Raw genomic sequence first — 17,503 nt, 5'->3', positions numbered from 1 at the left:
TGCTTCTTTATATGTAGTCTCATAGTTTGATGTACACTAACACTTCCTATGTTCATTGTTGGACTAGCACCTAGGCGCAAGAGGAAACAAACATCAGGGATAATGCTCGATAGGTTAACTAAATCTAGAGGAGGAAGAATGGAGATCCGTTTTGAGGCAGGTTTAAAAAGGCCACGTGATGCTACAGAGTCAGCCAAGTTAGTATCAGAGGCAGCGGTTGCCGTTAGCACTACAAAAAAATATAGTTCCGTGATGATACGTGTCTGTCACAGTAGGTCGCATTTTCTATCATGCATGTACATCCATGACGATTTTATGACCGAATCAAGATAGTCATACCTGTGTTCTCGTAGAAGTGTTCCATGACATTACCAAAATTATCATCACGGAAGTGTCCACTTCCATGACGATAAATCGCGCGTCACAGAAGTGCTTTCGTCAAGGGTGACCGACACGTGGCATCCACCGTAACGGAACGCCGTTAAGCTATCGGGTCCGGTTTTGGATCCGATAACCCGTTAACAGCCCGGACCAATGGGGATTTTCCATGTGTAAAATCATCATTGGCTGGAGGAAACACGTGTCAGCTCTGCATTGGCACAGGTGTCACTCATCCAATGGGCAAGATGCGCCTATGATAGGTTGACACGTGGACCGGCCCAAAATTGGCCCATATAGTTTAAATGGGCCGGCCCAACAAAAGGCCCACAAGATTTTGCAGACCATAATTTGTCGTCCTAGCTAAAGGCCCATGAGATTTTGCGGATCATAATGGGCTGGCCCAGCTAAAGGCCCACAAGATTTTGCAGGCCATAATGGGCCGACCCAGGTAAAGGCCCACAAGATTTTTGCGGGCCATACTGGGCCGGCCCAGGTGAAGGCCCACAAGATTTTTGTGGACCATAATGGGCCGGCCCAGCTAAAGGCCCACGAGATTTCGCCGACATTAATGGGCCGGCCCAGTTGTAGGCCCACAAGATTTTGAGGACCCTAGTAGGCCGGCCCATTAACTGGCTGCCCTGTTTTAGGCCAAATGCCGGCCCATATTTGATCCGGTCCATTAATGGCCTGCCACGTTCCGGGCCTAATAATGGCCCATATGAGATCCGGCCGGTTAAAAGCCTACCACATTCTGGGCCAAATTACGGCCCAAATCAGGTCCGGCCTGATACGTCTCCAACGTATCTATAATTTTCTATTGTTCCATGCTATATTATATTCTGTTTTCGACATTGTTGGGGTTTATTATACACTTTTATATTATTTTTGGGAATAACCTATTAACTGGAGGCCCAGCCCAGAATTGCAGTTTTTTGCCTATTTCAGAGTTTCACAGAAAAAGAATATCAAACGGAGTCCAAACGGAATGAAACCTTCAGGAACATGATTTTTGGAACGAACGTGATCCAGAGGACTTGGACCCTACGTCAAGACATCAACCAGGAGGGCACGAGGTAGGGGGTGCGCCTACCCCCCTGGGCGCGCCCTCCACCCTCATGGGCCCCATGTTGCTCCACCGACGTACTTCTTCCTCCTATATATACCTACGTACCCCCAAACTACCAGATACGGAGCCAAAAACCTAATTCCACCGCCGCAACCTTCTGTACCCGTGAGATCCCATCTTGGGGCCTTTTCCGGAGCTCCGCTGGAGGGGGCATCGATCACGGACGGCTTCTACATCAACACCATAGCCTCTCCGATGATGTGTGAGTAGTTTACCTCAGACCTTCGGGTCCATAGTTATTAGCTAGATGGCTTCTTCTCTCTTTTTGGATCTCAATACAATGTTCTCCCCCTCTCTTGTGGAGATCTATTCGATGTAATCTTCTTTTGCGGTGTGTTTGTTGAGACCGATGAATTGTGGGTTTATGATCAAGTTTATCTATGAACAATATTTGAATATTCTCTGAATTCTTTTATGTATGATTGGTTATCTTTGCAAGTCTTCGAATTATCAGTTTGGTTTGGCCTACTAGATTGATCTTTCTTGCAACGGGAGAAGTGCTTAGCTTTGGGTTCAATCTTGCGGTGTCATTTCCCAGTGACAGTAGGGGCAGCAAGGCACGTATTGTATTGTTGCCATCGAGGATAACAAGATGGGGTTTATATCATATTGCATGAGTTTATCCCTCTACATCATGTCATCTTGCTTAAAGCTTTACTCTGTTCTTATGAACTTAATACTCTAGATGCATGCTGGATAGCGGTCGATGTGTGGAGTAATAGTAGTAGATGCAGGCAGGAGTCGGTCTACTTGTCTCGGACGTGATGCCTATATACATGATCATACCTAGATAATCTCATAACCATGCTCAATTCTGTCAATTGCTCAACAGTAATTTATTCACCCACCATAATACTTATGCTCTCGAGAGAAGCCACTAGTGAAACCTATGGCCCCCGGGTCTATTTTCCATCATATTAATCTTCCAACACTTAGTTATTTATATTGCGTTTTATTTTACTTTGCATCTTTATCATAAAAATACCAGAAATATTATCTTATCATATCTATCAGATCTCACTCTCGTAAGTGACCGTGAAGGGATTGACAACCCCTTTATTGCGTTGGTTGCGAGGATTTATTTGTTTGTGTAGGTGCGAGGGACTCGTGCGTGGCCTCCTACTGGATTGATACCTTGGTTCTCAAAAACTGAGGAAAATACTTACGCTACTTTACTGCATCACCCTTTCCTCTTCAAGGGAAAACCAACGCAGTGCTCAAGAGGTAGCAAGAAGTATTTCTGGCGCCGTTGTCGGGGAGTCTACTCAAAAGTCAACATACCAAGTACCCATCACAAACCCTTATCTCCCGCATTACATTATTTGCCATTTGCCTCTCGTTTTCCTCTCCCCCGCTTCACCCTTGCCATTTTATTCGCCTTCTTCCCGTATGCCTTTTTGTTTCTGTTTCCACGTGCCTTCTATTTGCTTGCATCTTTGCTTGCTAAAAATCTATTGCTATGGATCCGCTTAAAGTGTTCTACTTGGATCATCTTCGATCCTTATGCGCTCGTGCTGAAACCCCAACTAGCCTAGTTGATGGGAAATCTTTAGATGAGCATGCTCATTTTGTGCGTCACCGTTTGTCTGAAAAAGGGAAACTCTTATGGAATCAAATAAACAAATTGTTGTGTTATGCTTGGAATCTTTGTGAAATTTGTGATATTACTTGTTGCTCTAAGAACCCTAAAAAACACCTCCCCTACCTATGTGAGTTTAATGAAAATGAAATCTTATCTTCTTATGCAAAGGGTGTTTATAGCTACTATGATATTGAACAAATTGAAGAATTTGTTGCTTTTAAGGGTTCTTTTGAAGTTGCTTCTTTTCTTGAAAAGTATGATACTACTCTTTACGAATATGAAAATCTTGACATACTTGAATATTGCTATGAAAACTATGCTCATAATGTCTATGTCAAAGAATTTCTTGAAAGAATGACCGTTGCTTCTAAAGAAAATAATGGTATGCACGAATCTATAGATAATTATGATTCCAATGATTTGATTGAAATGTCCCTTGATGAACATGATGCTTGCTATTCTTGTGGCCATGATGCCAATATTTATGAAGAAGAATTTTCTATAGTTACTTACGTTAAACATGAGATCGTTGCTAATGCACCCATACTTGGTAGTTCCTTCGATGAAAAGCATGATTGCAATAATTTTACTATAAATTTTCTTAATGTCAATTGTGCTAATAATATGCAAAACCCTAAGCTTGGGGATGCTAGTTTTGCTATGTCTACTACTTGTTGCAATGATCATGATTGGGGTGATTCTTCTTTTGATCTTGAAAATTTATTTGAGCCCCCTGATGAATATGAGATTCATAATAGTGTTTGCAATATTATTGAAAGTGGGTTTGGAAGAGTGTCAACTTTAGATCCCACATATTTGGAGAATATTCAATCTTATGAAATTTTTGATAAAAGTGGGTTTGGAGAGGTCATGACTTTAGTTAATGTTAATCCCACTATTTCGGAAGAGTGTCAACTTTGCATGCATGTGGATCATGTAGAGAAAATTTTATGTGATAGCTATATTGTTGAATTTTCTTTTGATCCTACATGTAATTATTATGAGAGAGGAAAATATGGTTGTAGGAATATTCATGTTACTAAATTACCTCTCGTCATGTTGAGATTGCTATCATCTCTTTCTTCTTCCTTGCATATGCTAGTTTTTGCTTGCCTTGATAATTTGTTTGCCTATAAGATGCCTATGCATAGGAAGTATGTTAGACTTAGATGTGTTTGTCATGTGTTTCATGATGCTCTCTTTGCGCTTCAATTCTTGTCTTTCATGTGAGCATCATCGAAATCTCAATGCCTAGCTAGGGGCGTTAAACGATAGCGCTAGTTGGGAGGCAACCCAATTTTATTTTTAGTTTTTCTTTTTTCTTCTGTTTAGGAATAAATATTTTATCTAGCCTCTGGTTGGATTTGTTTTTATGTTTTAATTAGTGTTTGTGCCAAGTTAAACCTATAGGACCTTCTTGGATGATAGTTATTTGATCTTGCTGAAAATTCCAGAAACTTTCTGTTCACGAAAATAATTGTTAAAAATCACCAGAACGTGATAAAATATTGATTCCAATTGCTGCTGATCAATAAAAAAATTATCTAGGCCTTCCTATTTTGGCTGAATTTTTGTAGTTCCAGAAGTTTGCGTTCGTTACAGATTACTACAGACTGTTCTGTCTTTGACAGATTCTGTTTTTCGTGTGTTGTTTGCTTATTTTGATGAATCTATGGCTAGTAAAATAGTTTATAAACCGTAGAGAAGTTGGAATACAGTAGGTTTAACACCAATAAAAATAAATAATAAGTTCATTACAGTACCTTGAAGTGGTGTTTTGTTTTCTTTCGCTAACGGAGCTCACGAGATTTTCTGTCAAGTTTTGTGTTGTGAAGTTTTCAAGTTTTGGGTGAAAGATTTGATGGATTATGGAACAAGGAGTGGAAAGATCCTAAGCTTGGGGATGCCCATGGCACCCCAAGATAATCTAAGGACACCTAAAAGCCAAAGCTTGGGGATTCCCCGGAAGGCATCCCCTCTTTCGTCTACTTCCATCGGTAACTTTACTTGGAGCTATATTTTTATTCACCACATGATATGTGTTTTGCTTGGAGCGTCTTGTATTATTTGAGTCTTTGTTTTCAGTTTACCACAATCATCCTTGCTGTACACACCTTTTAAGATAGACACACATGATTCGGAAATTGTTAGAATACTCTATGTGCTTCACTTATATCTTTTGAGTTATATAGTTTTGCTCTAGTACTTCACTTATATCTTTTAGAGCACGGCGGTAGATCTGTTTTATAGAAACTATTGTTCTCTCATCCTTCACTTATATCTTTTTGAGAGTCCTATAAAATAGCATGGCAATTTGTTTTAACTAAATATCATGATAAATTTGATACTAGATAATTGTTTTGAGATATAAAGGTGGTAATATCATAGTTGTGCTAGTTGAGTAATTGCGGAATTGAAAAATACTTGTGTTGGAGTTTGTGATTCCCGTAGCATGCACGTGTGGTGAACCGTTATGTAACGAAGTCGGAGCATGAGGTATTTATTGATTGTCATCCTTTGTGTGGCGGTCGGGATCGCGCGATGGTTAACTCCTACCAACCCTTCCCCTAGGAGCATGCGTAGTATTACTTTGCTTCGAGGGCTAATAAATTTTTGCAATAAGTATATGAGTTCTTTATGACTAATGTGAGTCCATGGATTATACGCACACTTACCTTTCCGCAATTTTCTAGCCTCTTCGGTACCGTGCATTGCCCTTTCTCACCTTGAGAGTTGGTGCAAACTTCACCGGTGCATCCAAACCCCGTGATATGATACGCTCTATCACACATAGACATCCTTATATCTTCCTCAAAACAGCCACCATACCTACCTATTATGGCATTCCCATAGCCATTCCGAGATATATTGCCATGCAACACTTTCGATCGTTTCGTTTATCATGACACGATCCATCATTGTCATATTGCTTTGCATGATCATGTAGTTGACATTGTATTTGTGGCAAAGCCACGATTCATAATTCTTTCATACATGTCGCTCTTGATTCATTGCATATCCCGGTACACCGCCGGAGGCATCCACATAGAGTCATATTTTGCTCTAAGTATTGAGTTGTAATTCATGAGTTGTAAGTAAATAGAAGTGTGATGATCATTATTATTAGAGCATTGTCCCAAGTGAGGAAAGGATGATGGAGACTATGATTCCCCCACAAGTCGGGATGAGACTCTGGACTAACTAAAGAAAAAAAAGGCCATAAAAAAGAGAGAAAAGGCCCAAATAAAAAAATGAGAGAAAATGAGAGAAGGGACAATGTTACTATCCTTTTACCACACTTGTGCTTCAAAGTAGCGATGTGATCTTCATAATAGAGAGTCTCTTATTTTGTCACTTTCATATACTAGTGGGAAATTTCATTATAGAACTTGGCTTGTATATTCCAATGATGGGCTTCCTCAAAATGCCCGAGGTCTTCGTGAGCAAGCAAGTTGGATGCACACCCACTTAGTTTCTTTTCGAGCTTTCATACACTTATAGCTCTAGTGCATCCGTTGCATGGCAATCCCTACTCCTTGCATTAACATCAATTGATGGGCATCTCCATAGCCCGTTGATTAGCCTCATTGATGTGAGACTTTCTCCTTTTTTGTCTTCACACATAACCCCTACCATTATACCTTATTCCACCATAGTGCTATATCCATGGCTTGCCCTCATGTATTTCGTAAAAATTGAAAAGGCTGAAGCGCGTTAAAAAGTATGAACCAATTGCTTGGCTAAAACCGGGGTTGTACATGATATGAATATTTTGTGTGGGGAAGATGGAGCATAGCTAGACTATATGATTTTGTAGGGATAACTTGCTTTGGATATGTTATTTTGATAAGACATAATTGCTAGGTTAGCATGCTTGAAGTATTATCATTTTTATGTCAACATTAAACTCTTATCCTGAATCATATTAAAACTGAACATTCGTGCCACAATAAGAAGAATTACATTGAAATTAGGCTAAGTAGCATTCCACATAAAAAATTCTGTTTTTATCATTTACCTACTCGAGGACGAGTAGGAATTAAGCTTGGGGATGCTTGATACGTCTCCAACGTATCTATAATTTTTGATTGTTCCATGCTATATTATATTCTGTTTTGGACATTATTGGGCTTTATTATACACTTTTATATTATTTTTGGGACTAACCTATTAACCGGAGGCCCAGCCCAGAATTGCTGTTTTTTGCCTATTTCAGAGTTTCGCAGAAAAAGAATATCAAACGGAGTCCAAACGGAATGAAACCTTCAGGAACGTGATTTTCGCAACGAACGTGATCCAGAGGACTTGGACCCTACGTCAAGACATCAACCAGGAGGGCACGAGGTAGGGGGGCGCCTACCCCCCTGGGCGCGCCCTCCACCCTCGTGGGCCCCATCTTGCTCCACCGACGTACTTCTTCCTCCTATATATACCTACGTACCCCCAAACTACCAGATACGGAGCCAAAAACCTAATTCCACCGCCGCAACCTTCTGTACCCGTGAGATCCCATCTTGGGGCCTTTTTCGGAGCTCCGCTGGAGGGGGCATCGATCACGGAGGGCTTCTACATCAACACCATAGCCTCTCCGATGATGTGTGAGTAGTTTACCTCAGACCTTCGGGTCCATAGTTATTAGCTAGATGGCTTCTTCTCTCTTTTTGGATCTCAATACAATGTTCTCCCCCTCTCTTGTGGAGATCTATTCGATGTAATCTTCTTTTGCGGTGTGTTTGTTGAGACCGATGAATTGTGGGTTTATGATCAAGTTTATCTATGAACAATATTTGAATATTCTCTGAATTCTTTTATGTATGATTGGTAATCTTTGCAAGTCTCTTCGAATTATCAGTTTGGTTTGGCCTACTAGATTGATCTTTCTTGCAACGGGAGAAGTGCTTAGCTTTGGGTTCAATCTTGCGGTGTCCTTTCCCAGTGACAGTAGGGGCAGCAAGGCACGTATTGTATTGTTGCCATCGAGGATAACAAGATGGGGTTTATATCATATTGCATGAGTTTATCCCTCTACATCATGTCATCTTGCTTAAAGCGTTACTCTGTTCTTATGAACTTAATACTCTAGATGCATGCTGGATAGCGGTCGATGTGTGGAGTAATAGTAGTAGATGCAGGCAGGAGTCGGTCTACTTGTCTCGGACGTGATGCCTATATACATGATCATACCTAGATATTCTCATAACTATGCTCAATTCTGTCAATTGCTCAACAGTAATTTGTTCACCCACCATAATACTTATGCTCTTGAGAGAAGCCACTAGTGAAACCTATGGCCCCCGGGTCTATTTTCCATCATATTAATCTTCCAACACTTAGTTATTTATATTGCCTTTTATTTTACTTTGCATCTTTATCATAAAAACACCAGAAATATTATCTTATCATATCTATCAGATCTCACTCTCGTAAGTTACCGTGAAGGGATTGACAACCCCTTTATTGCGTTGGTTGCGAGGATTTATTTGTTTGTGTAGGTGCGAGGGACTTGTGCGTGGCCTCCTACTGGATTGATACCTTGGTTCTCAAAAACCGAGGGAAATACTTACGCTACTTTACTGCATCACCCTTTCCTCTTCAAGGGAAAACCAACGCAGTGCTCAGGAGGTAGCAGGCCCTTTAAGAGGCTTTGGGCTAAATTATGGCCCATATCAGATTCGGCCCGTCAACTGGACGCTATGCTTTTGGGCCCACTTGCTAAAGGCCCATTTAGTAATTCGGCCTGATATTAGTTTCGGCCTGTTAAGGGCCCGTTTAACATTTGGCCCTATATTAATTTCGGCATGTTAAATGCCCGTCATATAGTTGGACCTAACTACGGCCCGGTTTGCATCCGGCCTGCTCGTTGCCAATAATCTGATTGGGCCAAACAAGGACCGAGACAATTTTGGCCTGTTAAAAGCCCGTGATTTGATTGGCACAATCATGGGCCGGGGTCCATTTCGGGCTACTGCCGGCCCGTGAGCTGTTCAGCACGTTTCAGGCCCAACCTACTTCTCAGCCTCCTAAAAGCCCATTGAGTTTTCTTGCGAAAAGAGGGCGCGGCGGTTTACTCAGCCTATTAAAGGCCTGAATCTACTAGTGGGCCAGTTTACATTTAGGCCTTTTAACGGACCAAGATGATGGGGCCCATGATGCGGATCATACATTGTGATTGCATGACGGCCCGATTATGTACCGTAATTTTATGGTTTGGCCGGTTTACTGCGAAGACATGATATATATACAGTAAAATAACTGCAGCATCGTGAATAAGAAAAAACCTAGACCATACAATAAAGAAATTACGGCATATTACATCCACTGGGCATCAAAGTTTGCCACTATGATAATAAAGCACAAGCAGACAGCAGATTACATACACTGGGCATCAAAGATCGCCACCAGTGCAAATAAACACGCCGACAAAATAATATACAAAATCGACAGTACTTCAATAAAGTTCAAGAAAGGTTAGCCCTGCTGGGGAGCTGTAGCGCAAGCAGCTGAGCAAGCTGATGAGACTGCGCTTGTTTAACACTTATATCCTCCTCACTCTGAAAGATAAACAAGCAGACAGATGGCAGGTTTTGCACATAAAAGTATCAGTGCTGACAATTCATCACATTTCTTACTGACGAATAAAGTGACACAGTTTAAAATTGCATTAACACAATATGGTATTGTTCAGGTCAAGACATGGCAGGAAATGACATTGTGAAGGAGTTGGCAGCTTCACGACACCACTGGATTATAGATCAAGAACTCATAAGTATCAATGGTTAGTGTGCTGTCAATTTATCCCATTTCAGATTGGCAAATAAAGAGACGGTTTAAATAATAGTAGAATGATATGACATTGTTCATAGTTAAGACATTGCAGAGTATGACATTGTGCTATAGTGGGTAGGTTCACCACACCACTAGATTACGGATCAAGAACAGAAGCATGAATGCAGTGCAAAAGAAGATCACTTGCTATGTATAGTATAATTTACATGGTATGAAGAAGGAACTTGGTTGTACAACTGAAAACTTAAATTGAGAAGGACAAACTTTTGTTTATGAACTACATAATAAAATTTAAACATGCAATTTGATGCAAACACCAAAAGTAAACAGCTCTTGCAGTCCTGCCTAACAAAATATACAGAACAAAGTTTGAAGGCTTGAGAAGGACAACCTTACATTATTGGTGAAGACAGGCTCTATAAAGCCCTTTTCCATGCTGATGGGGGGGCAATTCAAGAATTTTACCATAGAATCTTCTTCATAAGCATTGCCTTTATTCTACATTTTGTTAAGAGTAGATATAGATGTGATAATATAAGAAAAAATGGATAATATTTAAGATAAGATGAAGAGTGATGCTACATAACCAAGGAGCTATGTTAAGAGCGATACAAGCAAAAGGTACAACCAAGAGCAATGCACAGCTAAACTTCTTCAGTACCATCGGTGTTATCCAACCTTATGGTAAGAGTAAATATAGATCTGATGTGTAGAAAATGGAGGGAAAAGGAAAATAAGCTGCAGAGTGATGGTACATGAACAACTACCTGTTAATATAAGTACACTGATAAAGGACAACAAGTACTTACAAGAACAATGCAGAGCTAAAAAAATTCATTGGCATTGGATATATTCTACACTAATGTAACCATTTATACAGATCAGATAATTTGGAGCGAACAATTGATAAGCAAGCTATCATGCATACTGCTGTCACATAATGAACCAGGTATGTATGCAAGTACAGTGATACAGGACAACAGGTAGTAACAAGAGCAAAGCAGCGGGCAGCATACTTGCGATATCCTGTCGTTCTTTTCAAACCGGAATTCTTCTTCGAGCAGATTTCCTGCAAAAAAGATCCGTAAGGCACATGCGGAAAAGTAGAAGTTCAAATTGTCATGTGATTTCATAGACAGTACCTCATCCTGGGAACGAGGCCAGTGCATAACAAGGTTTTTCCATTCAGTGTCTTCTAAATTTAGCACAGGAGACTTCACCGGAAATTCGTTTATAGACTTGCCATCAAAGTGTGATTTCCTCAGGTAACACCGATACTGCTGCAATGCTTCCTTGAAAAGCGCAAGCAAGCTTTTCTCGTCATGACTATCCAGATTGACCCTCGCCCACTTACAACAATGTAATGTAAATCATTGATGTGTTCAATAAGCAGAAAACAGGAAAATAATAACCATGAATAATAGCACTTATGTGGCACCCCGGCTCAGAGAAAACCGGAACGCCCCGTATTCCAGCCCAGAGATCGAGGAGAAGTCTTCTGGAATACGGCACTGCTTAGCATAGAACAAACCAGTTTTCTATTATTACACGAATATGAATAAAGGTCTCCGATATTATAATGAATAACATCGGCACAGCGACACTACGCCATCCTCAGTTGCTCTATGCAAGCAGCAGAACAACTCGAAGTAGCAGAAAAACTTCTAGCAGCGGAACAACGACAACGGTGGTGAACTCCACTCCGCAGGGACTCTGGCTGGAACGCTTATCCTAGCTCGCAAACAAAGAATCCACGGCAAACAAGCATCCAATCCAGGCACGACCTGCAAGCTGGCATGACACGCCAAGTCAGTACATTGAATGTACCTTGCAAGCTCACAATTAACCAGAAGCATTCAAGACAAACAACAGCATGGCAATTACAGGTTAATCAGGGATTATCATGAGATCATCAGGATAACATGGCATGAACAATATGAACATAATATCGCTAGGACAATATATGATCATGGCATGAACATATGAATCTGATGATACTAGCATGCAACATGATGACACTACATGCACCATTTATTTTGCTCGGGTTACCTCGTAACCATCAGATGCATCACTTACCAACCTCGGACATCACACGATCATCTCAGGATAAAATCAAGCTTGGTATAAACAATACCGTAGTAATCATTAAATGACCACAAGGAGCTTGATCTTTACCCATGATTCTCGCACAATATCACGAATATCCAACAACTCGGTATCCTCGATACCACGGTGATCATTCCGGCGATCACAACCATGACCGACACTTGGTCTCAAACGGTGATCTTTCCGGCGATCACAACCAACTTATCTCATCATCGAACCGGGGTTGTCATTATTCAAGTTATTATTAATATTGTTGACTCACGGTGGGACATGCATAACAACGGCACTCGGAACAGATGATAGTCATGCACCGAAGACCATCGCCAACATCAACATGTACCATTACCAAGCATAAGCATATGAAAGGAATACTAGCAACTATCAGGGCATGATAACCAGGTGCATAACAACATAGCAAACATGTAAATACTAACCCAGAAGCATTACCGAAACAACGATAACCATATTTTAAACAAGCAATCATTTAATAAATGTTCAAGTTAAAAACCATGGCTACTGCATGACTATCATGCAAGTGGGTATTGTGGCTTGCCTGGGGTGAAGAAGGCACCGGGGAGAAGTGTGGTGAAGCCGCGGAAAGATTTGCCGAAAACAGTTCTCTCTCGGAGGGGCTGTTTACATGCAAGGGCAAAATGGTCATCTTCACGGTGTCAAACCATAGTGAAAATGAAACCAACAGAATGGGCCCGACGATACGAAGAAGTGGGCTTTGGAATCACCTAATTCGGAGTGACGGTTGAAAAGTTGTGAAGGTTGAAAGGAACAAGGACTAATCTGTGAAAAATTTATCACCAACGGGTCCCTGAGTGGATAAGGCAGAAACAGATTTGAGAAAATACGCTTTCTGACTTGGAAAGCGTACTACAGGCCGAAGTAGAAACAGAATACGCTTTCAGAGAGAAGGAAACGTACTCCGGGAAATATGTTTCCACTTGAATCCACGCGGGCCCGGGTCTAAGCCAACGCCCAGAGGCTGACTGGCGGGACCCAGGGGGCAGGGGGCCAGGCTGGCGCTCGTCACCTTCTTCCTCCTCGCGCCTCTGTTCCCTCGTGGAACAGAGCAGAGACAGGGGAGGGAAGCGACGATGGGGCCGGCCGGCTCCGGTGGCCTCCGGCCAAACCGAGCGCACCGGCAGGCTCGCAAGGATACAGCGCCTTCGTTCAGTGGAGAAACGGCTCCCGAGGAGGCGCGTGGAGGAGGAGAGGCCGCAGCGAAGGAGGCGAGCAGAGAGGCGGCAGTGGTGATGAACTCCGGTGATGCAGGGCGCTCCGGCGAGAGATGAGAGGGTGGGGAGGTTCGCCGGGACGTGGGGAAGGCGTTGGTGGAGTCGGGAGGGAGTGGGAGAGCTCGGATGGACTCGGTCGGGGTGGTGGCCGAGAGCAACGGCGACGGCCAAACGCCAGGAGGCGCGGCCAGAGGGACTCCGGGGTCGAATGAGTGGGGTGGGGAGGCTCTCTGGGAGGAGGTGAACACGGTGGATAGCTCTGGAGGAGAGGAGAGGGGCTAGGCACACCGGAACCAAGGAGGAACCGAGGCGCCCGAGGTGAACTCCGGCGAAAAGAGGAGGGGGCCGAGGACTCCGGTGGGCTAAGGAGGCAAGTGAGGAGTAGATGAGCGGCGGGAGGGCTCGGGGCACGCTTATATAGCCGAGGGGAAGGCTCTGGAGCTCACAAGCGAGCTTGAGCAGTGCTCTAATGGAGGTCAGAGGCTGGGCATGGCACAGGCACGGTTCTAGCGGCGCATTAATGGCGAACCACGACGAGGAACCGATGCAGGGCGACGCAGTAAAGCACGGGCGAGCTCCAGGACATGGATGGAGGTCCAGACGAGGAGGGAGGAGACGAGAACAGTGGCCGGAACAAGCCAGAGCACGCGTTCAGCCATGACGCAAGCGTGATCGCCACGCGCACTGGCGCACGTGGCGCTCTTTGGCATGGCCAATCATGTCCAGTAGATTGACCTTGGTGCCCTTAGTCCATATGAAGAAATTAATCGGTACAGGGGCAAAGAAACGATTTGCACTTAGCTCCAAAGTAAATCAGTAAGAAGGTGTTTGTAACTTCCTGTGGTTAAACCAGCCTGGTAACGTGGTAAAGGGTTTATCTTCTGATGATCACACACTAAGGTGATGCTGATCACCAAAAATCAGACCAAGAGGAGGAGTTTAGATGAGGGTTGCTGTATAAAGTGCAAAACTGGCCAGAATTAGGGATTTGGATGATACACTCACATACTTGATCTCTGTGAGCTGAAGTTTGGCAGAGGGGGGTTATATGATGGTATGAATCTGATGTAAAGATTTCATGCGATTTGTAAATACCAAAGTGGCACTTGCTTCACAAAGCTTCATTCTGGACAGAAACTTGCAAATATTCTAGAGGAATAATGGCTTGATGAACCATGCCCAAAATGGGTGGAGGGAAGTTATATGGATAATAGAAGGCCTAGAAAAATTGGCAGCCATAATGGATCAAGATACAATATACTTGCTTCACAAACTGAAATTTTGGATAGAATCAAAGAATAGAAGATGAGCTCACATGGAGGCATGACATGAGCTCTACTTTGGTGGAGGGCTATGATATGATCATATGAGGGATCATGCAAAAGGAAACTCATTTGGATATGCCTAGCTTGCACCTCCTTCACAAAGCTTCTTTCTAGATAGAAACTTTGGAAAATCATAATTAAATAATTCCTAGGCAAATGAGGTTGCATTTTGGCATGTGGCAATGATATGGACAGGAAAAGGTGTCCAAGGAGTTTGAGGTCAATTGGTAAAAGGAAAATAGCACTTTCTTCACAATGTGCCATTTAGGGCAGAATAGGAAATGAATTATTTGAGCATGATGATAAACATGACAAATGAAATATTTTGTCATATTTGAGAACGATATGACCCAAAACAATTATGATAATTATTTGGGAATTTTAGGAGTGATGGAAATAAAGGCTGCTTCACAACCTAGGGCAATTTGAGTTATTCCTTTAATAGAAAAAGGAATATTCCCAATAAAAAGAATATTGGGATTTGGGCTAGGATGAAAATGACAGGGTCTAGGGAAGGATTTGGGTATGACAAGCCACTCTGTAAGAAAAGAAGAGTTCATCTTCTTCACTTTCCAGACCACAAAGCCACGGAAAAAGAAAACTCAAGCAAAAACCTCAGAAAAACAAAAGAAAAAGAAAGAGCCAAAAATCAGGCTGTCACAACTTACACGTAAGTGGGACAGGAAGATGTGAAAATGGTGTTTGTCTTCACTATAATCTTCCCATGATGGGAATATATGCACGTAGTCCCTAACAACATTGAAAGCATTGTCTTTTAAACTGGGAATAACTGGAATGGGGTTCCAATCTGCAGGAATTGGCCGTCTCTGCAGTTGGGATAGGTCTTCGGCCGGTGGACTTGCTGTACTTTTTCGCTGGAGTGGGATTTTCTATGGTACGACTGGTGCTATGGCAACTGAAATCGGCATACCTTTTGCTGGAGTGCAGGTCCTGTGTGGTGGGGCTAGTGGTGTGGCCAGTGAAGTATGGGTACAGTCTGCTGGAGTCGGTCCTACATTTTGTGTCACTAGTTGTACAACCAATATAAGTGGGGTGCTGTCTGATTTCTCCGGCACAACCATGTTTTTCAAGGACTTTGCTGGTGCTCCTTCAGGTTCAGCAATCACCCTCTTCCTTTTTTATGTCTGATGCACAAGAACAGCATTTGAGTGGAAAAACATGGTATGATGACAGATGGAATATGTATTGATAATGGATGGGCATGGCATCTCGACATATATGATGAGTATACTAAGCAGATGGCGGTGCAACAAAGTAGAATAAATGCAAGACAACATATGCAAGATACACGCAATCAATAAAACCTTGCCAAATTAGAACATGCACCTTGATGGGTGAACAGGACAGGCCATCTGCCTTTGACTCCTTGAGGTTAGAATAGTCATTAGGATCATATTCTGAACAAGAATCAACAGGTGGGGAGCGTATGAGTTTCATTGCATCCAGAATGGCACTCAATGCCTTGGTGCCAATTTTGTAAGTCATTGCAGTATTTAGCTTCAAGAGTGGACTGCTGCTAGTGTGACACAAAGCAGCTACACAGATCATAGTGTAGATATAACGGGAAAACCGTAAGCATCAGAGTAAAATCAGCAAAGTGGAACTTGCTGGAATATATGTGCTAGTATTGCCGGTACGGCTAGAAAGGCTTCGGATACCAGCTCTCTTCAACTGAAGGTGCGGTACTGTTAATATTAGTGTAACTCTCAAAGGCGACACAGCTCCCCGCATTTACTTGCTATTCTTATAGGATTCAAGTGGGCAGGCCACTACAAATCCTATTCCCATGTTTACAAAATCCTACGAATCAAAGAGGCCCGAAGAGTTCAAAGTGTCCATCACAACCGACCGTATATACCTCTACACTGCAAATGTCCCTGCTCATCTTCACTACAAGGAACATGTTGTACTACTATCATACTCCCTCCGTTCCAAAATATAAGTCTTGGTAGAGATTTCCACAATGGATCACATTCAGATGTATCCAGATACATTTTAGAGTGTAGATTCACTCATTTTGCTCCATATGTAGTCCATGGTGGAATCTATAGAAAGACTTGTATTTAGGAACGGAGAGAGTACTTATTAAAGAAGAACGGAAGAGGAACATGCTAAAGAAGAGCAAGCAGATTTTGGATAATAAAATGTTCGTTGCGCAGTGCCCACACATGATGAACCAGAGTGCATTAAGAAAGCAACTCCCTGATGTCTCTATATGTGGTGCACGTGCTTTTCGAAAGTAAAGTAGGAACATTAGCTGACCAATTAAATGTTATCTGTTTTAGTAATATCAGCATCATATCAGATTCGTACTTGAGCAACAAGTTTGGAATTATGAGTGGCACGTTGTTTAGCTTGATGGATTCAGGAGCAGTGCTAAGCAGGTACGATGATGGTAATGAATATAAAGGCATGTCTGCATGCAAGTCGCGTAACTTTTGTCATTCGGGTCAGTCGACCATTTCAGGTGGTTGGATGAAGATCCTACGTCTCCTAACCCTTCTTCTTCCTCGTCTCTGATTCTTCCCATACAGAACACCGCACGATCCGCCGGCCGTACCACCGGCCCCCACCGCCTGTGTTCCTCCGCCACCCCCACCCCCCACCCCCGCCCCCACCCGCGTCGAGTTTTCTTCGTTGGGCGAGGCCCCACCACCGCCCCCCACAACCACCGTCCCCACCCGAGCCCCTTCGTTCGCACCGCGAACTTCGGCGAGCTCTAAAAAATCGACTGACCCAATTTTGAAATTTAGTCTATTGTGATTTAACTAGTGTGGAATATAAAAGGGGAAAACCATAAGCATTGGGAGTATAGTGTTGAGCGTGCCATGGAGGATCTGAAGGTGCAAACCGGACAAAGGCAACTTCGCAACCAATGTTTGCTTTCAACTAGCAAGTAAGTGATGGACACGAAATCAGAGTAAAGTAG

Source organism: Aegilops tauschii, chromosome 4, assembly GCF_002575655.3.
Source record: "Aegilops tauschii subsp. strangulata cultivar AL8/78 chromosome 4, Aet v6.0, whole genome shotgun sequence".
NCBI classification, from domain to species: domain Eukaryota; kingdom Viridiplantae; phylum Streptophyta; class Magnoliopsida; order Poales; family Poaceae; genus Aegilops; species Aegilops tauschii.
The sequence above is the reverse complement of the archived record's forward strand: the minus strand, read 5'-3'. Positions refer to the sequence as shown.